This window comes from Melopsittacus undulatus, chromosome 1 (genome assembly GCF_012275295.1).
Source record: "Melopsittacus undulatus isolate bMelUnd1 chromosome 1, bMelUnd1.mat.Z, whole genome shotgun sequence".
In the NCBI taxonomy this organism is placed as follows: domain Eukaryota; kingdom Metazoa; phylum Chordata; class Aves; order Psittaciformes; family Psittaculidae; genus Melopsittacus; species Melopsittacus undulatus.
The window spans coordinates 97487089-97514408 of record NC_047527.1 but is presented as its reverse complement, the minus strand read 5'-3'; the positions used below and the strand labels follow the sequence as shown (position 1 = coordinate 97514408).

At 48.0% G+C, this 27320-nt stretch overlaps 1 protein-coding gene across 6 annotated transcripts in view; it reads right to left on the bottom strand.

Moving 5' to 3' along the window:
- Window positions 1-5838, bottom strand: part of MAP4 (microtubule associated protein 4) — a 170245-nt gene extending 164407 nt beyond the window's left edge. For all 6 annotated transcript variants that reach the window (XM_034062834.1, XM_034062839.1, XM_034062844.1 and 3 more), the window contains exon 1: window positions 5690-5838. The gene's annotated coding sequence lies outside the window, so the exon portion shown is untranslated. The remainder of the gene's footprint in view (window positions 1-5689) is intronic.
- Between the last annotated feature and the right edge of the window lie 21482 nt (window positions 5839-27320).

Below are 27320 nucleotides of genomic sequence, written 5' to 3'. Positions count from 1 at the left end.
TTCCTGCAGCTACACATGAGTAGCTTGATAGCCAGAATGCAGCAGGAGTGAACTCATCCCATTTTAATCTCCAGCTACACCATGTGTGTCACGTCATCCAACAAGCAAGGATATACCTAACACTTAACCTTATTTTCCACCCACGTACCAAATTGTCCACCATGCCAACACAATCATTTTGGGCAGGGTACAGAGACTCCAGATCTGTGTTTGTCTGTGCTAAAGTCTCTTTACAAAAAGTTACCTTTCCCAAAGAGTGGAAATCCAACCTTTGCAAAGGAAAGCTAATACAGGGCCTATTGCATTACACAAACCTGCCTGAATAATTCAACTACAATGATTTCCCACCTTCTTCCCCGCTCTTGTTTTGTCCAAATCACAGGGACATTGCTAGCTTTGTCTCAAAATTAGTATCTTGCTAATCCTTGGGGGAACTATTAATTCACCGGTTGCTGCTCTCTCAGAGGAAAACTGATAAGAGGCCAAGCAAGGATTAAAAGAGAACCAAGAAATAGACTTTTCTAATAGCAGGAATGTCAGGTGGGCAGGGCATAAGATTTAAAAATAAAAATAAATACAAAAATCAGACTCTTCCCTCATTATTTCTAGAGGAGGAGAAGTGCACAGCAACAAGATAAATAACCCAGCATCCTCCCCCCTTCCAGCAAGTGCTTCAAAGGAAGAACACAACGTACTATGGAGTTTGAGTAGACTATCATTTACACAGAGATCCATTTTTCATCTACATAGTAGACTTACACTTCCCATTAACACAGCATCTCCCCTATTTTCTAGAGCAACAACTGCAAACATTCTGCTATCCTGCACACCAACATTTACAAAATATGGCTTTGTATGACAGCACACATAATTTAACAACTTATTCAGAAGAGTCCAGACTAATCTTGCTCAGGAACAGACTTCCCCTTCCAGCCCTATCCAGCACTATCCTGATACATTTTTTAAAGAGTGCCAGAGCTTAAATACCAGGCTAAAGTGTGTCCATAATCCTCTGGGGTTAGAATTCCCAGTAATTTTAAATAACTTTAATCTTTTATTAAATTATAGAATGGTTTGGGTTGGAAGGGACCTTAAAGCTCATCCAGTTTCAACCCCCTGCCATGGACAGGGACACCTTACACCAGACCAGATTGCTCAAAGCCCCATCCAATCTGGCCTTGAACACTGCCAGAGATGGAGCATTTAATAATTTCTAACATCAGGCTTTATTAAGAAGTCTCCCCAAGACTAAGAAAGGGCACTTGTATGAGCCAGCCAGCCAACTCTTTCAGTTTTATTGTCACCAAGCTCAAATGTGCATAACATCTACAGCAACTGCTTTCAGTGACCTTTTCTTCCCACAAGAAATTCTTTTACATGTGCAAAATACAAAGTCATGAAATTGGCTTCCGAGTTGTAGGAGGCTGGCAAAATTCGCCACAAGGGAAACATGGTTTTGCCACTGCACAAGCCTCCCTGTATACATTATTCACATAGGTTGTACTTTGTTCAACACACCAGCTTTTGTGCCACCTCCTCAAGAACTGGATCCAAAGTACATCTACTCTTTCTTCTGAGAGGTGAACTCTGCAGCAGATGCTGGCAGTGATGATGGCTGAGGCTGAAGACTTGAGCTGTTCTGCCATCTGCTTTAACCACAGACCCCTGCATTTCTCTGATCTATGGCCGAGTAGAATTTAATTTGCCTTCAAGAAAAAAATGGCACAAAGAAAAATCACTTCAATTGCTCTGTTAAGACACAAGGAAGCCATATACACAGACATCTGACTAAGCAAAAGATTGATCTATTTTAGCTGGGACAGGAAGTGTAAACAAGAAGCTACAAGAAATAACTATCTGCCTTTCAGAGCAATATTAGCTTCTTCAGGTTTGCCTTTGAAACTCCAGAAGCACATTTACAAAATATAATTTTGCCATCTATAATCAGACTAGCAACAACATGATGAGTAACATGCCTTGAACGCTTCGTTCTCAGAGAAGGAGACTGGAATTTTATCTTCCAATCTATGTCTGGACTAGCCAAATAAATTGTCATTCTTCTGGACCAAACCAAGGTATACTTATACGTTATTTGGCTTTTAAGTAACTATCACTTTCATTTGAATTGCAAGTAGCTCAAATTCATCTTGACAGACTTATACCCAGTCTGACCAGTGGTTTCCCTTAGTCATAAGTTTGACATACATCAGAATTTGGAAGTCTGCACATCAGCACTATGTGCATAGAGACAAACATACTTTTAGTAGAAGTTATTAGCTGAAGGTATCAATGGTTTAGTAAACAGAAGGTATGTTTAAGAATAGCATGCAAGAGAAAAAACAGTACTAGCAGTGATGGGTCTAAAGTAGACCTGAACTCTGCACAAATTCAAATCTAATTTAATGGCTCAGATTCATTTATTTCCAGGGAAGAGGGATAACCACTAAAATACTACAGAGGTTGGGACCTCAAATATAATTATAGCTCCATTCGCTAAAATTAAGGCTGTGTCAGCCCTTTTACAAACACCAGGAAGAATACGTAATTCATTTGTTTAAACTAAGTATTCATCGGACTCCACAAAACAAGCTTAAGACTGCAAACAGCTTAAGACATGCAAGTCATGGACTACGGTCCACACAGCCTTACCTATTGACCCCTCAAAAACCCATCATGTTTCTGTTTGTCTTGTGCTTATATTGTTGGAGTAGACGAACACGATGAAAAGATAGATGATAGAAAGAACATGATAAAAAGAACAGTTTAAGCAATAACTTGGTATTTAAAACCTAGACTTAAATGCTTAGTGTCTCTGAAAAGGAAACAAATGAGGCACTGAACACTAAAGCCAAATATGAATAAACCTCTGAACTCTAAACCCAAGTACATCAGAATTAGTACTGTCATCTTTAAATGGCACTTACCGGTACTGTAAGGCACGGCACACAGAGACACCAGAAAAAGTCCAAGATGGTTTCAGCAGTTTATGGGAGCCTGTTGTGTGATTATTCACCTCCCAGTCTCTTCGCTCTACTCTCTACACTGCCCACATCCAACTCATACTAAGCAGCGGGCAACAACTAAAGCAAAGCATTTACCCACACCACCACACTACTCATAACCTTCAAAGTTTCCCACAGACAAATTAGGCAACTTGTTAAAACAGATCTCCAGATATCCTGCAAGACTGAGGTTGGGCAGTTCCCAGAGCAGAGTCGTGGTGTTCGACACTCCTTGTAAATGTCCTGAGGATCACTGGCCAGCAACACATAAACTGACTGACAGAGTCATTACCTTTTAAGAAACAATCTGATAAAGTCAGATATTAAAAGCTTCAACAAGTATCCACTGGAATAAGTATACTACTAACAGGCTTCCCATTTGCTCTTTAAGGACAAGAGTAACATAATCCTCTGCTAGTATCATCTGAGGACTCAGGGGGAATGAGGGGTGACCCACAAACTGTACCCATGGCAACACTCTGCTCTAGCTGAACTGCAGGGCTGTGGTCTTCACACCACTAACACTTCTTTGTATTATCTGGTATTTCCCTGATGCCATTTCTGCAGAGACATATAATACAGATTTAATAATATCCACATCCTTCAGTTTTAGTCAACAATCACATTCAAAAACAGATCAACTATTCTGGCTTCAAGCTTATTATTTGTCAGCAATGTGTAATTATTACCAAGGAAAACAAAAGACACAGGATATTGCTGCTGTTGCAATAGCAAATCAGTTGAGCTCTTTTTAAAACTCAGAAAGAGCTCATCTCTCCTGATGAGAAAAAGGCAAAAGAGATAAAAATCAAAAATAAGAGTCCACGAATCCTCCAAAATGTACCCAAGAGGAAAATCAGAAATTTCACCACTTCTCATATGGAAAAATTAACCAACACAACAAACTTACAGCAACTTTTCCACAGAGGTCTGTCCAGCCATTATCATTTTTATCACAATTGTATTGCTACAGTGACTATTTTTGAGTTCCAATTTATTTGTCTTCCTCAGGTAAAGAGAAAGTTCATCAAGCTGCAACAGCACCTCATATATATAATACCAGTAAAACATCCATTAATAGGTGGGATAATGAAGCCTTAGCAAAGAGGAAAAAAGCTTCACAGTTGTAAAACTCCAGCACAGTCCTGTAAGTTCACAAAATGAAGCTACAGCCAAGTTGTGTATAGAGCCCTGTGTAAAGAAGGTACAGGAGGTACAGAGAAAAGTTTGCTATTCCACTGGCTGGAACACTGAGAGCACACCAACTATTGTTGGTTGACTATTAGATTAGTCAAGAAGCCTTCCAGATGCTCTGCTGAAATTGTAAGGTGGGAAGATCATGGTTCATTGAAAACAGGGTGCCAGCTTTGTTTTGGGTTTGGTTTCTATTGGGGTTTAAAAAAAAAAAGTTTGTTATATCTCTGCTGGAATTAGAAGGAAAAAATAAGAGGAAGAAACAAGTAAGAGTTATCAAGAATCACCTAAAAACCCCACAGAATTAAAAAAAACAACAAACCCCTGCATCTAAATGCAGGTTCAGTATGCTCACAGATCATGCACTTACCCCTCTAAGAGGGGAAGAGCTTGCAACGAAGCCTACCACCTACGGCAAGATACCCTTAGAAAGAGCTTTCAGTAGAAGAGTACCTTCATAACCAAAAACTTCATTTGTCTTGAGTTTAAGCTTATTAGCAGCAGTCTGACACTGGTGCTCAGTACACGTTTAATACTTATAACTGCTCTCTCTAAAAGAAGTTTGCTCATCTTGAAACCGGGCCCGCTCTATATAAATAGCTCCCTGTTTGACTCTGCCGGTGACGGGCAACGCGGCCGCGCAGGCCTCGCGGCCGCCGCATCTACTGCGCTGGCCACACCCATCGCACCAAGCGGCGGGTGAGCAGTAGCTCCGCAAAGACTTATATCCCTTCTGTGCTTCCGAGTTACGGCACAAATACCCCTGATGCAACACCACAGCCATCCTTATAAAGCAGGGAAGGAAAGCGGCCAACCAGGAGAATAGCGGGGAAACAGGGGAAAACCACGTTATAAGTTTCCAGAGGTCCCAACGAGATGTGCGTGTTCAAAGCGTTGCCCTCGACCAAAAAACCTCATTTCTGACTTTCGGATGCCGGGGGTGGGGGCCGACTCAGCTCTACAGGAGGTCGCTCAGTCCAAAGCAAAGCTGTGCGAGCAGCAGCCCTCCCATGATCACCTCAGCCTCTTCCCGCACTGCAACAAAGACACTCCCCGGCAGCTCCCGCTTCCTCCGGGATGACCCATGCGCAAACTTCGCCAGGCAGATGCTCTCCGGATGCTCTGGGACTCTCTTCCAGCCCACCCCGCTGCTCCCCTGTCACCCACCGCGCCGCGGCCCTGCCGAGCCCGCTCCCGCGCCTCCGGCTGCTAATCGCTCAACCCGGCTCCCCGTGGCCCGGCTCCCCCAGCGCCCCTCACGAAGGGCTACAGAGTGCAGCCGCCTCCCCCGACTAGCTGCCCATTCGGCCTCCCCGAGCCCCTCCCTGCCCCGCAGGCCGCCCGCGACCCCCACAAGGGCGAGGCCGGAGCCCCCGGGCCGGACGGCACCTCCATCCCCTCAGAGGGCGCCCCGCTCGGAGCGGGGTTGTTCCCTCTCCCCGTAACCCCCCGCAGCTGGAGCCCAGCAGCCGCAGCCCCCCGGCGGCCCTTACCAGACACGCAGGGGTACGCGGGGGGCTGCCGCCGGGACGGAGCCGCCTGGTGAGTGTCACTCTCCCCTGCGGGCCCAGGGGAGGAGGAGAACGAAGGAACAGAGCGGCCGCTGGCCTCACGCCGAACGCACTACCCTGCTAGCGCTGTGGGCGGGCTCTCGGCCGCTCCGCCAATAGCGTCGCGCCGCGCCCGCCGTCTGCCAATCCCTCTGAGCGCGGGCGGTGCAGGGCCTGGCGGGCGGCAGGCGGGGGTGAGGCGGTGCTGCAGTGACAGGGCAGTGGGGTAGGGTGCGGTGCGGTGCGGAGGGGCCATGGCGCTGGGTGGGGTGGCGGGGGCCGGGAGCGGTGTGGTAGGAGTGGGCTGAGGAGGTTAGGGGGTGTGGGGAGGGGAGTGAGGGGAAAGGTCATGGCTGGGGGGGATGGGGATGAGGGGAAGAGCCTGAGGGGGAACAGAGAGGGGACGTGGCCGTGGGAAAGAGGTGGGGGGAGGAGTTTGTGCTGAGGGAGGTAGGGGGTTTAGGGGACATGGGGCAGTCAGGCACTGATGGGGCCTGAGCTTGGCTGGGCGCTGGGAGGGTGTCTTTGCAGCAGTGCTTTGGAGTCGGTGCAGTCTCTGTGGGGGTTGTAAGAGCAGGTCCCTTCCCCAGGCAGTGGGGAACAACCCCAGCACTAGCATTTGTACAACACTGACACGCAGAGATGAACAGCAAGCAGCACATTTCTGTTCCTGGCAGCAAAAGTTTGTCATCTCACCTCTGGGGACCAAGATGGTTGTCACAGAGACAGAAGTTGGAGCATGGATGAGGGCAGATGGGATGAAGGAGACGTCATGAGTTGGGGACAATGAGGTGGGGTGGGAAAGGACTGTGTTTGGTAGGGGAGAGCATGTCCTGGGCTCATGTGCCTTCTTATAGAATCATAGAATCAAAAATCATTTAGGTTGGATGGGACCTAGGTCTCTGTCAAAGATCAAGGCAGGAGCAATATTCAAATAAAAGAGCACCAGTAAGAATTCTTGTTTGCATGTGTCAATATATATATATATACACCTGCACACACATCATATATCATAGAATGGTTTGGGTTGGAAGGGACCTTAAAGCTCACCCTTCCCTCCCACATGTCAACTACACCACACAGCTCAGTGTCATCAGCAAACTTGACGAGGGTGCTCAATCCCACTGTCCATGTCACTGACAAAGCTGTTGAACAGTGCCAGTCCGAATACTGACCCCTGAGGAAAGCCATTAACCACAGCTTTCCAAGTGGGTTCATCCAGCCAATTCCCTGACCCCTGAGTGGTCCATCTGTCAAACCCATGTTCCTCCAGTTTAGAGACAAGGATGTCATGTGGGTCAGTGTCAAGGACTTTGCACAAACCTGTATAGATAATGTCCATCATTCTTCTGTTATTCACCTGTCACAGAAGGCCACCAAATTTGTCAGGCACAATTTGCCCCGAGTAAAGCCATGTAGTGCACATGGCTGAACCTCTTTAAGAAATGAGGTAGGTGAGACCATCCAGTATTGGTCCAGTGACAACAACCACTCATGAGGAATATTCAGCCTTGTTCTTCATGGTTTAAACCATTACAACTTTTCGTGTAAATTAATCCATTACGAGAGGAAGATCATCCCCTGTCTGCTGAAGAGCAAGGTCCTCCAAGTGCCCAAGGGGTGTATCTGTCACTCATCTGAGCAGAGGGAGCTACAGAGCTACCAAAGCTGGTGAAAATATGTGGCAGGTTGGCCAGCTAGATAAGAAAATCCAAGTGTGGTGACTAAATGAAAACAAAAATAGGTGTGTCTCTTATGTCTGGTCACTTTAGGGAGGAAACACCCTTTGTATCAGGCTGTGGAAGGGGGCACACCCCATCCATGTGGATTTAAGGTTGCAGCTTCTGCCTGCCTCCATTCTCCCAAACTTGAGAGTATAGGTACGTTTCCAGGGCCAGAGCTTGTAAGGGGAAAGCAGCGGGGAAATCCCGTGTCCTCATGAAAGGCATATATATAACAACTGTTTGACCATGTGCTATTTTTAAGCTCTAAGATAAAATAGCATCCTAATGGCTTTCTTTGGGAGGATCAGGCGACGGTTTGAATTTCAGGGTTGTCTCAGCCTACCCTGGGCTTCAGGGAGGATCATAGGCTTAGAGATCCTTCTCTGTCCTTAGTAAATCCAACTTTCTTCTTCTTTGGAGCCTTTCTGCTAAGTGCTCTCCAAAACAGGGTAGGCCCTGGTTATATTGCAGGACAGTAATTCCTGTGTCTGTGAAGCAGATACAGTAGTTCAAAAAGGAGTGGGTTATATCAGCACCATGTTAGGGAGTAGATCTGACCACCAGGCTGACCTGCTTTTGGCTTCAAAATGAACTTTTGGTTGTTCACCAAAATGCCCAAAAGGAAAACATGGGAGTCTTAAGTCTAGCCTTTAATGCACAGTGGTCACACAGGAGCAAACTGTTGGTGTTTTAAGGAGACAGAAGTGTCCTCCAGACTTCACTCTGTCAAATGACAACTTTGATAACTCACCCTCATCCCAGCCAGGCACACCTACCATAAACCAGAGCAGGAAGCAGCCCTTTAATGCAAGAGGTGTGCCTATTACAAACTATATGTTGCAGCAGGCAACTGTCCACCATAATCCAAACATCCACCATTTCATTGCACAGGAGGCTTCCTACTTAACAAAACCTGCATGTCACAACCCTGAAAGGTGGGCTACTATCAGCCCAAAAGCTGTGGGTTTTACTTCCACTGAAAATAAAGTAAATCTGTTCCTACAGCATGTAGGATCACAGTCCAGGTAGCTGGCTCCCATTGCTGTTCTTCCACACACAATGCCAGCTGAGAACCCATTCTTCTGGTTCTCTTATCCCCATCTACAGCTTCTTCTTTGTAATATGTGCTATGCTCCTTGCACATCCTAAGTGGTTATGTTTTTTTACTCCATGATGTGTTGCTTTGCAGTACACCAAGAACTGGCCTTCCTGATATTTTAGGTCCTGTCTTGTTTCAGCTGAAACTGGTTGAATTATCATTGCCATTAGAAAGAACAGGATGGAAGAGAGTGTTTTGCAGTTTGACTTACATCTGAAGAACAGAATAACTTGTTCCTGACTAGAAGGAAGGAAGGAAACACAGTATATGGGAGCTGCACACAGGTGAATTCCCATAACTCTTCAGAAATCATCAGTGTAAAGGCAGGATGAGTTCCCAGCTGCACTCGTTCCTAAGTGAACAACTTTTCCTAGTTGTTAGTGTGCTTACAAGCCTAGCTTGCCCAGAAAAAAATGCTGACTACTTTATTACTCTTACCCAAAATAAGTTTAGCTTTTGCGTGGCACCGTTTAATGTGAAAATTCTTGGTTTAGTTTAAAATCTGAAGTCTACTCTTTGCAACTTTAGGTCAGAGCAACTTTAGGTCAGACTCCATTTGTTGCCTGCTTACTTCCCCTATGCAAAAATTCTAAGCATCTCATTTATCTTTGTTTATCCCTCAAAGGAATATAACCTACTTCTCCACTTGCTTTTCCAGCTGCCTTTCCCGACTCCCCAAGTCCTCTCACAGCTACATTTCGCCTGAAAGGGAGGGCAGCATGAAACATTTGGTCTGATAATAGAAAAAATCTGAGACACTACAGGTGTGTCAGTCCTTGTAATAGCAATGGGGGGTTATTCTTGGGGTTTTGTGGGTGAGGTGGAGGGAAGAAAGCATGTAGACAATGTCTTTTCCCTTTCATCAAGCCAGACAGTGAAAGTAGATGGGGGAAAGGGAAAGGGACCTTCTCATCTCCCTAACAAGTCACTCCTAGCCAGGCCCATTAGCCCAGCAGGGCAGGTAAAGCAGGCCAGCAGTTAGGCCTAATTTATTTCAAGTGAGTCACCTGTGAGCACTGAGGGAGCTGGAAAGAGAAGGCTCATTTGTGGTAAATGCTCATTTATCACCACTTTGATGGGAGCCAGTGCAAATTAAGGACACTTGGTAATGTGGCAGGCCTTGGATCTGCCGATTCCAGGTCACTGACAGCAGAGGTCTTGGAGAGAACAGTAGTGAATGATGCATCTTGCCCATTTTTCAAGTTTGTCACTCTCTCCTCAAGGCATACGATGTGATAGCCAAAGGTGAATGTTCAACACGAGAGGTGCTTGCGAGGCAGAACTGCTGTGGTTTGTCTTGCCTCCACAGGCATGCTGCCTGATGTGGTGGTTGTTGCTGAGGGTTTTGCTGTCATTCCTCTCATCTCGCATGTCAGACATGCAGCAGAGCCCATGGGAGGGGTCATTTCCAAAAATGACCGCTCTGTGGCAGTTAGTAAGTAATGAACCTGAACCCTCTATAAGAAAGAAAAGGGGAAAGGAGGGCAGAGGAGAGGATAGGAACCAGATCTATGAAGTGTTTGAGTGGAGCAGAGAATTGCCTCAACACTTAGAGCAGCACCAAGCAGACTCTCATTTTCAGGAAATGTAGTTTTCTGCATACTTTTGAAAGTTAATGCCTGTAAGCATCTTTGAGGATTTGAATACTCTTACAAAACTAGCCTGCAATATTCACTCTCATGCTGCAGTCTTCATTTCACATCCACTTCCCTATCATGAGTCAGGCATCCAAGTAGAAGCTAACTAGCCAGAGTGGGGCAGGACACTGCCAGCAACAACAAAAGCATTGTGGGCCACTGGCAGATATGCGCCAGCCAGCCAGGGCTGTTATGCTCATCAAAGCTGACTCCAGCACAATGGAAGTTATGGAATTTTGGCCAGGGATCCTGCCATCCCAGAGACCTGTCAAGTCTCTCTGACTGGTCATGGGATTTGCCTTGCAGCTGGCACACCCCGTGATCTCCTGTTCTGGGATCTGTCCGTCAGCTGTAACCTGCTTTGCAGGGCCACAGAGGAGGAGCATGGCTGAGACGTTGCACTGAGGCAGTGGGAGTACCAGTGTGAAGGGCTCTGCAGTGCCAGGAGCACTGGCAGAATCTAGAATCCCAGAATGGTTTGGATTGGAAGGGGCCTTAAAGCTCATCCTGTTCCAAACCCCTACCACAGGAAGGAACACCTTCCATTAGACCAGGTTGCTCCAAGCCCCATCCAACCTGGCCTTGAACACTGCCAGGGATGGGGCAGCCACAGCTTCTCTGGGCAACATGTGCCAGGGCCTCACCACCCTCACAGTAAAAAATTTCTTCCTTACATCCAACCTAAATCTCCCCAGTTAAATTTGAACCCATTACCCCTTGTCCTATCACTACAGTCATAGAATCATAGAATAGTTAGGATTGGAAAGGACCTCAAGATCATCTAGTTCCAACCCCCCTGCCATGGGCAGGGACACTTCACACTAAACCATATCACCCAAGGCTTCATCCAACCTGGTCTTGAACACTGCCAGGGATGGAGCATTCACTACCTCCCTTGCAACCCATTCCAGTACCTCACCACCCTCACAGTAAAGAATTTCTTCCTTATATCCAATCTAAACCTCTGCTGTTTAAGTTTCAACCCGTTACCCCTTGTCCTCTCACTACAGTCCCTAATCAATAGTCCTTCTCCAGCATCCTCGTAGGCCCCCTTCCGATACTGAAGTCTACACATCTCTAGCTGCTCTCCTGCATCATAGATCCTGCTGTGGCTAACCCAAGGTTTAGAAAACTTCCTACACACAGCAAATGAACCAGAGCATGGGTTTTTGCAAGTGGAAAGAGAAGAACCTGCAGAGGCTGGTCATGATAGAGTAGCTGATATTTGCACTGTTCTTTGTCTAAGCAGATACTTGTCCTGGGAAGCACAGGGCAGCCTGGCCTTCTAGATGGCTTAACTCTGCTCCTCTGCACTGGAGAGTGCTTTTAGCATCAGGTTGGCAAAGCTGATCTCTTCTCTAGACTGGGCCTTCATAAACCAGGCCCAATTATTCTGTGGCAGAAAAATTGGGTCTGCACTGTAATGAGAGAATGAAATGTCCTCAGGAATTTGTGTGTAGCCTCGAGTTACCTTTTATAAATAGGTTAACAGCTGGAGGGCCTGTGTTTGTTTAAAGGGAAAAGACATACAGTACATGCCCTATATGATATGCTCTGTCCTAAGCAATTCTGACATTCTGTTGGTTTATATCTGGAGATTATAAAGGATTTGCCTTTCAATCAAATTATGCTCGTCAAACTACCAAGTGGGGGAGAGAGGAGATTTTGATCATGTTCTCCACTCTGTGCAGCTATCCCTGGTGAAGCCCCAGACATTTCCTCCCTTGCTGTGCCAAACATGCAGCTCACAAATTACTCCTGATCACTTTGATGATGATTTGCTATTTCTGTCCTGCTTCTGGTGCACAGGACACTTGAGGGACAAGAACGGGTGAGAGGTCTTTGGGCCCGGAGGAGCTTCCAGCCTGAACTAGATGGAGCATGTAACCGGGACTGACAAAAGCTGTGTGATGAGACAGAAGACGACTGTTCTGGGGAAAAGCAATCTGCAAACAGCCCAGCTCCATTAGGCCCTGAAGGTCTGCAAGAAGTTTTGTGCAAGTCATGTCCTGTACCAAAAGGAGAGCATCTCAGGGATCAGGACCTAGTTTTAAGCTTACTATTCTTTTCCTTGCTCGGATGATCAGGTACAAAATGAGGTGCAGAGATCAGCAGAGGAGAAAGTTTTCATCTAGAGGCTGGAAGGAACAGATCTGAGGGTGATGAGAAGGACTCAAGTATCTGGAGGATTGCCATGCCTCTGTTATGAGACAGGGGGTCTTTGCTATAACAAAATGAGAGAATTATGAAAGGCAAACAAGCCTCATGTGTTTTTAGTGTCACACATTGCATCTGATGATAGCTGGTGCCAGGTATGCTGTAACAGGCATGATCAAATCGCCAGGCCAGAATGGAGGCGATCTCATGTTGAATCTCTCATCCTGGACTCTGACAGCTGGACTGAGTAAAGCTCTGGGACAGGAGGTTTAATACACTTTCCATGCTACTCATGAGGACTGTTCTAGGCATTCCTGGGACCCAATGGTCCACTCCCTTTCTGAGCCTCAATAAGCCAATGGCAACACTTTCTTGTGGCAACAAGTTACACGGGGTAGTGGTACATATGCACATTTGTGGTTTGGAATGTGTGGCTTTCTAATTCCTTTGCTTTTGTGTTACAACAGAAAAAAAGAAATTGAAAGTTCCTGCTATACCTCCTCTTGCCCATTCAGTGTTTTCTCTGGTCCTGTCACACCATTTCTGACTTACCTTTTTTCCCGAGGTGGCTTGTTTCTCAGTGTCTCATTATGTGCTCTTATCTCTTCCATGTCTGCTCTCTCTATTTGTGGTGACTCTCCTGAATTCTCCGATTTCCTTGCTGTGTTGGGATGAGACAGTATTATGGGTATTGTCTTCAGAAAGACTATACCCTTTAAAGACATCTCCTACATCACTCATATGTGTACTTTCATTATTTTCATTATATGTGTACTTTCATTATTCTTCATGTTATTTCTGTTAAATCTCTAACATCTTATTCCTTTTGATTATAGACCAGGCAGAAGCAGGGCAGTGCTATGTGCTGTAATGCCCAGAAACCTGACTCCTGTGAAATTCCCCTTGGTTCATCAAAATGGCTGAGAGCACTTTGGCTGTCTGAAGAATTCCCAAGGTATTTCTGCTGTTTGTTTTCAGTTTGGGCAGCTAGTCCATTTGCATGAACCCTGCGAAGGACACGTGGGATGGGAAGACTGTATGTGTGATGCTCATCCACAGCTGTGCAGCCGCTGCTAGTCCTATTTTGCACACTCATCAGTTCAAACATGCAAACAAAGGGTGTGTAGCTTTCATGTTTATGCTTTAGCTTTAAAAATGAGCCACACATGAAAATTGCATGAAAAACATCTTTTCAGGCTAGAAGCAAGCCCTCTGTGCGGATTAAAGGCAGTGTCACATTAGCAGCAAGGACAGAGCTCAGCCATTCTTGATCAAAAGGCTTCTGTCTTTGGGTTCAGCTTTGCCTGTGGCCACACCACCCTGAGAATGCCCAGTCTTGTCTGATCTTGGAAGCTAAGCAGACGGCTTGGTTAGTACTTGGATGAAAGACTGACTGGGAATCCTGGGTGCTGTAGGCTTTTTTCTTTATACCACAGCACATCATGCCCAGTACATAAACTGGTGGGAGTTACCCTGAAGGGACGATGGCTGCTAGGATTGGGCTGGGTATTGGTCAGTGGGTGGTGAGCAATTGCATTGTGCATCACTGCTGTTTATTGGGTTGGTTTGTTTTTACTTTCTCCGTTTAGTTTTAGATTCTCTTCCCTTGTTATTTCCCTTATAATTATTATTGTTGGTGGTAGCAGTAGTGGTTTGTGTTATACCTTAGTTACTGGACTGTTCTTATCTCAGCCTGTGGGGGTTACACTCTTTTGGTTCTCTACCCCATCCCTCTGGGGGAGGGGGGGAAGCAGGAGGGGAGTGGGTGTGCAGCTGCACAGTTCTGAGTTACTGGCTGGGCTTAAACCACGACAGCTTCTTTCCCCTGCAGCTTGAACTAATGCAGGCAGCAATATAGTCCCTGTGCCAAACACAAGGTATTCAGATACGGTACAGCAGAAAGCAGAGAGATCATAGAATCATAGAATCTGAAAGTGGTTTAGGTTGGAAAGGACCTTAAAGCTCATCCAACACCCCTTCCACTCAAGCTCAAAGCCTCCTGCAGCCTAGCCTTGAAAACTGTCAGGGATGGGGCAGCCACAGCTTCTCTAGGCTCCCTGTACCAGGGCCTCACCACCCTCACAGGGAAGAACTTCTTCCTCAGATCTCATCTCAATCTCCCCTCTTCTATATATATAACACCCAACTCACTCTGTCCCACCTGAGAGCATCACAAGAAGTCTTTCAAAAGTCAGAGAAGGTCAGATGGTCCCTGCAAGCTGCTCAGCACCAGCCAGGCATGATGGGCTGAATCCTGTGCAGGCAGCACAGTCATTTGCCTTTACCAGATAATGAACGTACCCAGCTTAGGAGACACAGAACAACAGGCTGTGGACAATGGAATTTCCAAAACATTCAATGTGTTTTCTCACTGAGATGAGTTTTTTGGGTGTGCAATTGGAAAGGTTTTCTGAATCTTCTCCCAAACCCTTGCTGCCAAAACAGAGTTGAATATATGAACCAGAGAAAATCAGCTAACCCCTGAGGCTGGGGTTAGAGAGGTGATCTCCAAGGAGTTACCTCATCCAAAGCTGTAGTAGGAAAAAGAGGGATAAGGGCGTAACTGCTAGAAGCTGGCCCAAAGGAGAAAAGCGAAAGTGCATCACTGTCCTGCATGACATGGCTGCAGCAAACGGCTACTTGAATTATATATAAAACAGAGGGCAGATGACATTAGAATTAAAAGTTGCCTGAAAATGCTGAAGGATGAAACTCAATCTGTCATATAAAAATTTAATCACCATGTTGTTAAACCAGAGCTTACTGGAAGAGTCAAAGTAAACACAGTTTCTAGAAGACTATTTCTTCCCTTGGGGCTCCATAGCAGACCTGGAGACCTGCCTGCAAAATTTCGTCATTGCCAGGAGAAGAAATGAATGCATACAATACCCAAAGCTTATGCTCAAAGGCCACAAACTGCAATGTTTTTTCTACTTATCTTTCTGCTGTCACTTTAAAAAGAGATGAAAGCCGAGGGAAATGACAGCAGCTCTCATTACTACGGGTGAGAATCCCTCTTTAAATTCTGATTCATCTTGGGAAAAATAGAGCCTTTAAGGAAGGGGTTGGAGGAGGGAGGGAATGCACTCAGTTGCTTGGAATAGAAATACAACTCGTTCATACAAAGCATGGAAAATAATGATAATCCAAAGAAAAAAATCTTGGCAGACTATGAAATTCAGAAAAGGAAGGAGGGGAGAGAAAAGGCAGAAGACTGTAGAAAGTCCCAACAATTGCAGGCGTTGAACTCAGCAAGGAGGCCAAGGGACAGCTCCCCCCCCCAGCAGTATTTCATGAGAGTCACTGGGTAAAACATGCATTGGGGAGAGCAAGCAGCTATTTAGGGCTCAGCAAAGGAGGGCTGTTGGGGACTGATTTTAAGTATTATTTCAGGGTTTAATTTTTACAGTGGAGAGGAATTATCACAGAATATGGTATGGCAGCAGACAGGCAGAAATTAAGGAAAATTCAGGCACACCTCTGTGAATCAAATGTAATTGGAAGCATACATCAGACCAGGATCCAGGCAGCCAAATAGCCCAACTCCACTATTTTCAAGTTTTTGATGAGTGAATCACTATTAGCAGCACTTAACTGTGAAATGGTATCTGTGTTAAAGACTGGCTTTTAAAGGGAGGAGGACAAACTCTGAAAGGATCAAAGCCCCGTCATCTAAACTACTCCCCAGTTATTTGATTTGAAGGTTTGCAGCAGCTGGGAACATGATGGACACGAAATGCCACAAAATAAGTGATAAATAAGTGATAAAGACCTCTATAAATAGATGTCTTCAGTGCCAGCACCAGTCAATAAACAGAGAATTGTACAGATAGAGCAAGCTTGGGAAAATGAGTACTAGAGAAGGAGTGAAAAACATTACAAGAGAGTCATGAAGACTTAGAAGATTAGAAAGCTGTGTCACAATTAACTCGTTTAAGAGTATGGTTGAATACATTGGCGACAGACACTGGCAAGCAAACCTTTAGAAACATAAAGATGTCATATGAAAGAGAAGAAGATATTGGTTTGGAAGTCTGAAATGACTCAAGAATTCTTTCCTAAATTAAAAACAATCCCCAAAGGTCATTATACATCATAATGAAATACATGCTGCTGTTAACACAATGTAAAACCCTCTAGTTCTCAAATAGCCCAAGTGCTGGAGTTACTCAAGTAGATCTGCAAGCAGCAGATATGTGGGATTGATTAAACCGGAAATTTTAGGTAACCTGAGAAAATTTAGAGGCAAGAAGGAGTTTGAAAGCTGTAGGGTCAGATAATATCTAGACAAATGTCATCAGGTATTTAAGGCATTGTTAGCACATCCCTGAGGGGTGACATTCAGGCTGTTCCTTTCCAGAGGAATGCCCTTTGTCCATGAAATAAACTCTTACAGTTTTTCTCCTGGTGAGATGAGCCATTGCTTTGTGCAGTTCTTAGAGGACCATATCATTGCTAAATTGCTGTCTAAAGCTTTTAGCTAGTGAATTGCAGCCTGTGCTTGTGGTTTATATAAACCCCAACTGAAACTGGATGAAACAAGGACGATGTTCAGATCCTGCTAACAGAGCACTTGGAAGCCTTCGTAGTTGTGTCCCATGTGGACATCCCTCCCATATATTGCTTACGGACAACTTCTATCAGTGTCAGCCCCAAGGCAGTTTTAAAGTCAATGGATTAATTCTCTGTCTGAGAACAGGCTCCAATGCCCATTGTCTCCTCTACTTGGAAGAAAACAGGAGATAATCAGTTTGTCACAACTGTCAGGAACACACTGCAGAGAGCTCTGCATGCTGACAGAGTAGTGCTGGTTGTAACCAGCCCAAACATTTCCCTAAAATTACTACTTAAATAAATCCATTACTTTAGGAAAGCATCTGCTTTTGAATTAAATTATTCCAGATCTGAATATTAGCAATATTTTTGTTAAACTTGAGCTGTCACCCTACAAGAGCATGATTAGATGTTAGTCTGCAACAGATTCCTCAAGAAACATAAGAAGTAACATGTGAAACCACTAAGAAGAGCCAAACGACTTAAATGTCAAATTGCTGCTTCAGCAAATGGAAGCAGATTTGGAGCACTGGGGGAATATGCAATTTCTTGGTTGAGAAGATGAGCCACAGCCATAATGAATGTTTTGCCAAGCCTATATCTGGTTTCAAAATCTTCCCACAGTCATCCCATGCAATGGGAATGCAATGTTATTAGAAAGGGGGTAGAATAAGAGCAGCCTGAGCACTAATGAATGAATGTAGGTTTGTAACAGAGGCTGGGGAAGTAGTTCAAAGGTTTTAAAACACAGTCATGTCTCTTGCTAAAGTGGGAATGGGGAAAGCAAACTGTATGCTGAGTCTGCACTTGGTGGGTCCCTGCTGGAGCTGGAAAAGCAGAGCCCTGCAGCCTCACACCGCTGCTGCTCCCAACCTCTCATGCGCCTGATGTGCTCACTGCTCCACATGTCCTGAAGCCCTCAGAGGAAAACTGCATCCCTTTCCACATGTGTGTGGTCTGCTCTGTCTGAACTATGTGCGTGTGTCCCTATGTGCATGAGGGGATCCCTGGGGCTCCCAAGCAGCTGACTGATCCCTGTTGTGATACTGGACTTGTGCCACTGCCTCCAGCAGAGTCACAAGCTACAGCAGCCACAGTGAGGTGGAAGCCCTTAGGGACAGCTCTGACTCCTCCAGATCAGCCACACAGAGACAGGAGAGGAAATGAAAATGCACGTATGGTAGTGAAGTGGGGTGGGAGTCCAGAGGAAGCCACGGAGATGCTCCAAGCACCGGGGCACCTCTGCTATAGAAAAAGGCTGAGAGAGCTGGGCTTTTTCCAGCCTGGAGAACAGAAGGGTCCCCAGAGACCTTGGAGCAGATTCGAGTGCCTAAAGGGGCCCACAAGAAAGCTGGTAGAGACAGTTTCTGTCCTATCCCAACCTGCTCTTTCAATAAGGGCAGGTATGAATAGGACAAGGGGGAATGGCTTTAAACTGAAACAAGGTAGATTTAGGTTAGGTATTACAAAGTTCCTTACTATGAGGGTGGTGAGGCCCTGGCACAGGTTGCCCAGAGAAGCTGTGGCTGCCCCATCCCTGGCAGTGTTCAAGGCCAGGTTAGACAGGGCTTGGAGCAACCTGGTCTGGTGGAAGGTGTCCCTGCCTGTGGCAGGGGGGTGGAACTGGATGAGCTTTAAGGTCCTTTCCAGCCCAAATCATTCCAGGATTCTGTGATGATTCTATGATATGGCACATATGAAGAACAGAAAAGGGCCTATTTGAATTGCTGCTAGACTGGCTCTTCAGGTACTGTGGGATGGGATCAGGGCCATAGCCTCAAAGGGAAAGTGGACAGAAGGGCTGTAGTGCACCTGATTTCCCTTCTTTACTGGGGAAAAGGCTGTGAGCGTAATTATTGCTGCCCTATATTAATTAAGGAAAAGAATCACTGCCTCCAAAAATGCACTTTTTTGTTGTTATCTGTGACAGAAGCACCTAGGCATTGCTCTTTCTCACCAGTTTTAAACCTTGGTCATGAAACAAGAGATATAAGCATTGGGAAAGTAAAGAAATACCTAAAATTGGCCAGCTGGTAACTAAAGAAACTTTCCTGACTTATTCAGAAATGGAATTAAACTCCACTAGTTTTCTGGTTAAGCCTGTCGGGCCATATTTAGGCAGTAAACACAGCCCAGGTCCCTGTGCTGTATGTTTACCAGTGGCTGTGGGGGAAAAGGGGCTGGAGCTGTGGAGATCAGAGGAATCAGGGCCACCTGAGTCCCCACAGCTTCCAAATCCTGTCATTCCCTTTCAGTGATGGTGCCTGCCCAGTGAGGAAACTTGCAAGTGAAAAAAGTCATTCTTACCTTTGCTGATGGCTTTGCTGACAAGGTTGTTCCAAACTCCGCGTGTGCAGCCACAGCATCAGGCTTTAGTCTGGGAGGAGAGAACAGACAACTTCATTTGGCAGTATGATGAAAGAACATCGATGTAAGTGTTGTTTCTAGGGTTCCTCATAGGGTCAGGTTAAGAGATAGGCAGGAAGAAATCTTAGAGGGATTGTGATGAAAGAGAAAGTCTGTGTTTGTATGGTAAACATGCCCAGTTATTAAAGAGTATTATGATGAGATTTGTAACCAAATATTACAAATATACCTATTTATTACCAAGTGATCCTGTGGTAATCCCTTGGGGCTTCCCAGCCAGAATACTCAGGCATGAAGAATGGAGAGATAATCTCTCTTCTGCAGTTGACAACAGACAGCCCCTTGTTCAGAGAGGAAAATCAGGCCAAAACTGCAAGAACAATTCAGAAAAAAGGAAGTCTATTGTTAAGGGAAGGCTGGGGTGTCAGCGACCCACTGCACAAAACCAAGAAGTGCACAAGTGGAGCACTTCGCTGTTTCGCTGCCGTTTATTTATTACTGAAAACACGCTTAGCTGAAAACAATCAGCATATTTTTAACCGCTAATGTTTGTTAAAAAAAATGACTATAAATCTTCTATCCTGCCAGGACAGCTGAGGGGGGGAGCTGCATAAAATATCAGAAATGACATCCTGATGTTGTGCAGAGGCTCGCTCCAGAGCAGAGCTCTTTCAGCGGAGTCTTGCAGTGATTATGTCTGGTTCTAATATTTATGGGCCATTAATTTTAAAGTGTTTAAAGTTGCTAAACAAAGAGACAGCATAAAATAGCTATTTTATGCATATGTGTATGCATAATGATGTGCAGTACAGGATTGCTACTATTACTTCCTCATAAGGTGTTCTCGAAAATGAGTAGATGATGTTGCTCTGTCATCTACAAAGACCAGCCTGTGGCAGGTTGCTGCTCACCACTGAGCAATGGGAAAAGGGTAGGTAGAGGAATGACAAGGGTGTCAGAGGGAAAGGATTTGAGATGCTGCCAAACACCACATTTCTAAAAATGCCAGGGCTTTCATGCCTGCAGCTATTTTCTTCACCTTGAACATCCCACATCTGTGGGAAACAAGACTCAGGGTTTGCTGAAAAGCACCTCTTGTCCAGTTTGTCCAGCCAGGCATGTAAAAAACACTAAAGATCATGAGGACAATGGGAACGGCTTTAACTTGGCAGAGGGGAGACTGAGATGAGATCTTAGGCAGAAGTTCTTCCCTGTGAGGGTGCTGAGGCCCTGGCACAGGTTGCCCAGAGAAGCTGTGGCTGCCCCATCCCTGGCAGTGTTCAAGGCCAGGATGGATGGGGCTTGGAGCAACCTGGTCTAGTGGAAGGTGTTCCTGCCTGTGGGAAGGGGGGTGGGACTAGGTGGTCTTTAAGGTCCTTTCCACCCCAAACCAGTCTGAGATTCTGTGATTCTATGATTACTGCCATTTGTACAAATATTTTAGTAGTACCATTTGTACAAATCTTGGCTGCTGTTAGTTGCATATCGAAATTCATCTCAGTGGAAGTCTGGTGAAACAGAGAAGTGCCCTGGGGCATTGGTTATGGTGGGGAGAGAATATGGTAAATCTCAGTGTCTCCTGGACTCCTTGAAATGCTATGTTCTGAAAGTCCCCATGTACGCAGATGAGCCATGAAGGTCTGAGGTAATTTGTTCTTTTCAGCTGGAACAGTTTCTCCTCCTAGGCTGATTAAAATGTCTTGTAATGGATGCTTTAAGCAACCTGATACCATGACTCAACTGAAATCCAGCCCTGGATGAGCTGGCTGCCCAGAGATCTGCTGCAGAGGCAGTTCTTGATAGGCCTGGTCTGCTGGAGCACAGAGCAATGGTCACCATAGCACAGAGGCAGCCTGATTGCACGGGCAACTGCAGGGAACTATGGCAAAGACCAGCTCTGTTTGGAAATAACTTAGTTATTTATGAGTGGGTTGGTATCTGCATACTTTTGTCAATAGCAACATCATTCTAGAGAAAGAAAAGTCTATTCTAGCTGTCCTGTGGTGCGGGAGGAGGAAAAGCCCAGCTCACTGTGCAGGGATCAACTCATCTTTCGCAGGAGGAAGAAAAAGATTCTGAACCCTAATTTTGCCACCAAAGTATTCAGCAAGGCTCAGGATCTCCTGCCCAGCTTTAGCCAAAAGCAGAGTGTGAATGCTTAGCTGCAGAGATGGGAGAGGAAGCTACTGTTAAGCTGTTTTGTTTTTCTCAGACATTCTTACTGCATCCCAGCTAACACACGGGCGGGTGTGAATGCATGTAGCAGCCAGCGTTTCCTGCCACCCGCCAGCTGCCTGTGTCTGTGAATGTTCCCTCTGCAGCCGAGCAGCCCTGGGTCAGAGCCCAGGCTCCAGTCCAGACTCGCTGCTCTTGACTTCCCACAAACATGCTTCTGACAAAAAGGACTCGTGCATCCATCTGGGGAAGAAAAGAGGCAGCACAAGAGCGTCTGGCTCCAAGTCCAGCTCCTGCTTCATGGGTATGAAATGTCCAGCTTGCTGCAAATCCCCAGTGGTATTCAGCCATGCTTAGCAGATCTCTGGGTCTGTGCTGCTCCACTCGGATCTGCTGCACCAGCCCACTGCAGTGGGGCAGGGCTCATGGAAAGATGCTCCATCAGGCAGAAGCAACATTATCTCAATAAAGTGGAGTGTGTGTTAGAGGGTGAGTAACGCACTGGGGCTCAATGACGCACCTGAGCACCAATGTGCATCCAGACATGGGATACCCAGGGCAGCCAGAGCTACTCTGGAGCTCATGTGTGGTCTCAGCCCATTGTAGCCTGGGCACCGGAGCACTCTGCAGGGTGAGGGTCTGCATGCTTCTGGGGGCTCTGTGCAGCCCACCTTCCTTCACAAAGGCTGATAGATTAAGCAAAGGGCAGAACTGAGCATCCCACAGTTCCCAGCCAGGATCCCAGCCACAACATGGAGGCTTTGAGCTTGCACAGCAGCTCAGCAGGCAGCCAGCAATGAAGACAGGCAGCATAGCAGATATGGCCTTCAGGTTACATGTGGTAACTCCTCATCTCACAGGGCCTGAGCATCAGCACAGCCTGGTGTCAGCAGGTCTGAGGCATCCAGGAAAGCCCACGCGGAAAATCCCGGAGCATTTTCCTATGAGGCATGGCTGGTTGTTTCTCTTCCAATCCCAGCACCCCTGAGCCAAACCCCATGCTTGTCCCTCGGCCACAATCCCACTGGAACCTGCCTCTCCCAGCAGCTGCAGGGCTGCTCTCCGTGCACTGGTACCCACTGCCAGCACAGGCACTGCCAGCCAGTCTCCATGCTCAGGATCAGGGAGCTTCCTGGTGTTGTGAGGAGCATTGGGGAATTGTTTTCCACAAACTCCAGCTGCTGTTTAGCCGTGCTCAACCAACAGCAGTGCAAGCACCCTCCAGGACTCTGCCGCAGCCTCCGTGCATGACAGCCACCCGCCTCTTTGAGCCCTGTCCATGCTGTGGCAGTAACAATGGTGCCTTTGTCTCCTCGGCCTGAATGTCTTTATTTCAACTGTTGGCTCTCCGGGCAAGAGCCGGTCTCCTAGGCCACGGACACACGTTCGTTTTGCAAACAGCTGCCGCAGTTTGAGATAGTGCCCTGTTCCTGCTGGCCGCTTTCCAAGCTGTTGTTGCAGTTTCTGATGCCTGGAGGAGCTGGCACTGAGAGCGATCCCTTCTCTGCCTCAAACCCCACAGTGGGGCTTGACACAGCCCAAAGTGTGGGCTGACGTGGCAGATCACATCCTGCCTGATGTGAGTTTGGGGTGAAATCCCCTAGGAACATGCAGAGTGAGGTCAGACCAGGCAAGGAACAGGGCACTGGTGAGTGGAGAGAGCCACAGGACCCCTCACACACAGCCGCTGGTGCAGAGGTTTGCTGCTATTGTGGCTCCTGACAAAACCCAGATTGTGAACAATTCCGATGGTCCCACCGGTGCATCAGCCAGCTAAAGGGTCAGCTGTGAGCAGCTGGGAATAGCAGCACATTAAACCCCCTCGGAAGGATCCAAAAGACATCTGTGCACAGCTGTGGTGTGTGTCTGTGTGCATGTACAGCCCGTAGGACAACAACGCTGTGATCTCAAGCAATGTTGCTGCTAATCAGAGAGAGACTTTGGGCAATCTTTTAAGCAGGTGGTGCTGTAAATGATGGCTCTGCCCTGGTAATCTTCCTGAGCTGAGGGAGGAGCAGGTGCTGCTGGTTTCTGACTAGAGAAGCTGGAGGTGAGGAAAGAGCCTCCAAGGGAAGGAGGTGAAGCTGCATTCCCTCTCTGCAGCCATACCCCAGCTGGCTGTGGCTAAGCCTGGTGAGACTCAAAGAGGGGGACAAATGCCACCCCAGCCCCTGTGTGAGGTTGTCATGGCTCTTAACCCTGAGGTGGTGTAGCCAGGGGAGAACAAGGGGAGATGCCAGCTAGACGTGAGCTCCTTGCTGTCTCTGAGATCCCTAAAATGATCCTGCAACACAGGGTAAGTCCCTGTGGGCCACTGCTCCTCTGCTGGCTGTGGATGTTTGTGTAACTGGAGACACAGGGGTGGCACAATGAGAGTCCTCCTTCGGAAAGTGTGGGCAGCTTTTCACTGGGAGTATCTTGGCCTGACCACTGTCCAGCATGGCCTTGAGAGGTGGTCTGAAAGCTAACCAGAAAGCTGGGGAGGTCTGCAGTGGGCTGGGAGTGAGCCTGGTGCTGGGAAACAGGGATTTCTGAATGTGCTAGAGCTGGTGAGAGTGGGGAGGAGGGGAGATCCTTAACCCATCATCCATGGAGAGAACAGGGAGCTCTGCATTCCAGGACCTGCACAACACTAATGTTAGTAACACAGAGACTCAGCACAGGGCCTTGGTCTCTCACCTCCTCTGAGCATCTTCGGGGTTTAACCAGTGTGGGGCTGTGCTTTAGGAATGGGTTTCACCCCTGGGGAGAAAGGGCCCTAGCTAATGCACCCGGTCAGGTAGCCAGGCTTGCACAAGCTGAAGAGGCTGCACTGCTTCCCATTCCCACTTGTCTGAGAGCACCCTGGCATCTTGTGTGGTGGGTTTCAAGCCATGGGCTGCTTCAGCACAGCTGTTTCCAGCCCAACCATGATGAAGGACAGAGCCAGGATCACCTTTTTGAGGAAGAGCTTCTCGGTGGTGTGCCAGCTCCCACTGCTCACGGTTTTGCAGGGCACACCCTGCCCATGGGCAGCATCTTCCGGTTGGTGCAGAAGCTTCTGAGCAAGCACCATGGTGGGCAGTGGTCGGTGGTGTGTGTGCTGCTGAAGGGCTCCCTGCATTGCAGCTCCCATTGGAATGGAGGTGGTACGTGGTCCTTCCTTGCAAGTCCTGCCTTGGTTTTGGCCAGGTTTCCCAGGGAAACAAGGCTGAGCAGTGCTGCATTTGTGGATCTGACTTGCACAACAACGGCCCAACTTCTTACCCAATTCCAACCATGACTGATGGAGGTGAGAGGCACAGGGAGGGGAACACAGATCCATGGGACCAGCAGAGATGTGACCAGTTGTTTCCAGTGTGGAGTTTGGGGCACCGCTCCTCCTTCTGCAGTGACAGGATAACAGCCAGGACCAAACTCACCCCCTCCTCATGCAAAGCACCGACTGCACCCAGGAAAGCCCCAAATGCACTTGAGGTTGCTCTGCAGAGACAGATCCCACATCTCCTGGGACTGAGGTGATGCCTGGAGAGCTCCCATGAGCACAGGGATCCTGCATGGACCTTGCTGCACACCAAACTGGTTAACCCAGTGATGGGATAGGTTTGAATCCATCCTAGTGTTGCCTCCCAAAGCATGGCTCTGCTCTTCAACCTGCGTGAGAAGGGCTGCAGTGGGTGGTGGCTGGAGTCAAAGACCTGCATGGGCCCAGCTCCTGCTGATGCGACTTCTGCCCTGGGCAGGAGGATGGCAGAAGGAGGAAGCAGAGGTGAAGCAGGGATGAGCCACAGCAGCCCTGGCACCTTCTAATTACAGTGTTGCTCAGTGTCACGCAGAGCCAGGATTGCTGCGGCACTGCTGGATCATCCCTCATTAGTGCACAGCCCGGGGGCTGTTCCCAGGGCACACCCCAGAACCCCACAATCCCACTGCAGCACTGCCCTCTCCCAGGGACACGGCATGGCCGTCTGCTGCACGAGGAGCCGGTGCCCACAGAGGGGCTTCAGCTCCTTGGGGTGCCTCCATGCAGCACCAGGCTGCAGCAGATGATCCATGCTGGATGGCATGGAGGCCTGATGGCACGTGGGTTGGCCTTCAGGGCAGCTGCCAGCATCCCCTAGGCTCCAGCCACACTTTGCAACCCACCACCAGGACCAGAGTTTGATTGTGCAGGGTTTGCTGAGCCACAGCACGTGGGGAGGCCACTGCCCAGTGCAGGAAACCTGGTTATGAGGTTTGTTCAATAGCCTGTGGTGTTGTTTGCACATGCTAATCCTGTCACTGCAGAATAGCCTCTGTCTCCTTCCCCACCCTGCTTAATTCCGTCTGTGGAGACACCCTGGATCCAACCACAGGGCTTCTCTGCCGCCACCACACACATCCATCCCACTGGAGCCAACCTTCCTGTCCCATCCCCAGAGATGCACCCTATGCAGCCATCCACCGAAGGGGAGTGAAAGCTGCAGCACAGTTTCACCCTGGCTCCAGATGGGAGCTCCTGCCCTGGGCCCCTCTCCTCTGGCTGACCCACCCCCAAACCCCCAGTCTGCCATCGGGGACCCTCCTGTCTCATAGAGGAGCTGTTCAGGGTCAGAGCTGTGTCTCACCTGGTGCAGGGAGGAGACACAGTCCGTGGTCTCCGGGATTTCCCTCACAGAGCAAAAAAGAAAGAAGGAAAGGGCACTTGGATGTGTTCCTCTTGGCCTCCTTCCACTTTCCTCTTTTGATGTTATTCTCCCTTTTTATGGCTCCTTGCTTGAGCCTTAAGCCCCATCAAATGTTGCTGGAGAGTTCATCTAACAGAAACAAACGGGACATGTCTTCTGCAGGTGGAAAGCAGAAACTGCCCACCCAGGGGCCAGCACATCCTGTCTGCAGCCACTTTGCTCCCCAAAGGCACATTGAGTTCCCAAAGGCAGACCTGCCCTGGCCCAAGTGTCTGAGCTGTGGGTGCCTCAGTGACATCCCTTCTCCAAAGGTGCCCAACGCTCTGCGCCATCTTGAAACGCTTGTGAGCATGGCCCTGTTACAGGAGGTGAAGCCAAGGAGCGAAGCCTGGATGGGATATGGAGGTGTCTTGGGGCTGCCTCCCCATGCACACCTGCCCTTCCTCCCTAGTTTAAAGCCATTCCCCTTGTCCTGCCCCTACCTGCCCTTGTCAATATCCCCTCTCCAACTTTCTCATCAGCCCTTCAGGCACTGGAAGCTGCTCTAAGGTCTCCCTGGTACCTTCTGTTCTCAGCTTTGTGCACCTAAAACAAGACATGGGGCAGAGCTGGGACTGCCGCCTGAGAGTGAACCAGCAAGAGCTGCACCGAGGGCAGCAGCAGCCCTGGTGCCAGCAGGGAAAAGTACAGGGCACTTCTGGGGAAACCCTGTTATCCTTAACACTGAACAGACGCTCTGTACCCCCCATGCAGGACCCCAGCATGCCACTGCCTGCTGAGTGCCGCTGCACAGGGTGGCAGCCAATTCACCAGCCCTGAGCAGCCTTAGTAGGCAGCAGCGGACTGGGTCCCTCAGCTCCAGCATGGGCCTGCAGGGGACATGGGAGGACCCAGTGACATCCGACACTGACACCACAGAGCTGTGCCTGTGCCCAGTCCCAGCAGGGAGAGGCAGGGGTGCAGTCAGTGAGAGCCCCAGTGTGGGTGCATCATGGTGGCGGTGCCTGGTGCCCCAGCCCCTGGGGCTGCCGTGCTGAGCCAGCCCAGCCTCCAGCCTGCCTTCCCTGTGCAGCGATGCTGCAGCCGCTGACAGGCCCAGGGCTGGCACCAGCACCAGTTTTCTCCAGCACTCCTGAAGCTTGGCTCGACAGCAGGAGATTAGCTTCGTTTCCAGCTTTGCCTGGATTTAGTGACCTCTAACGAGGACCTTCCACC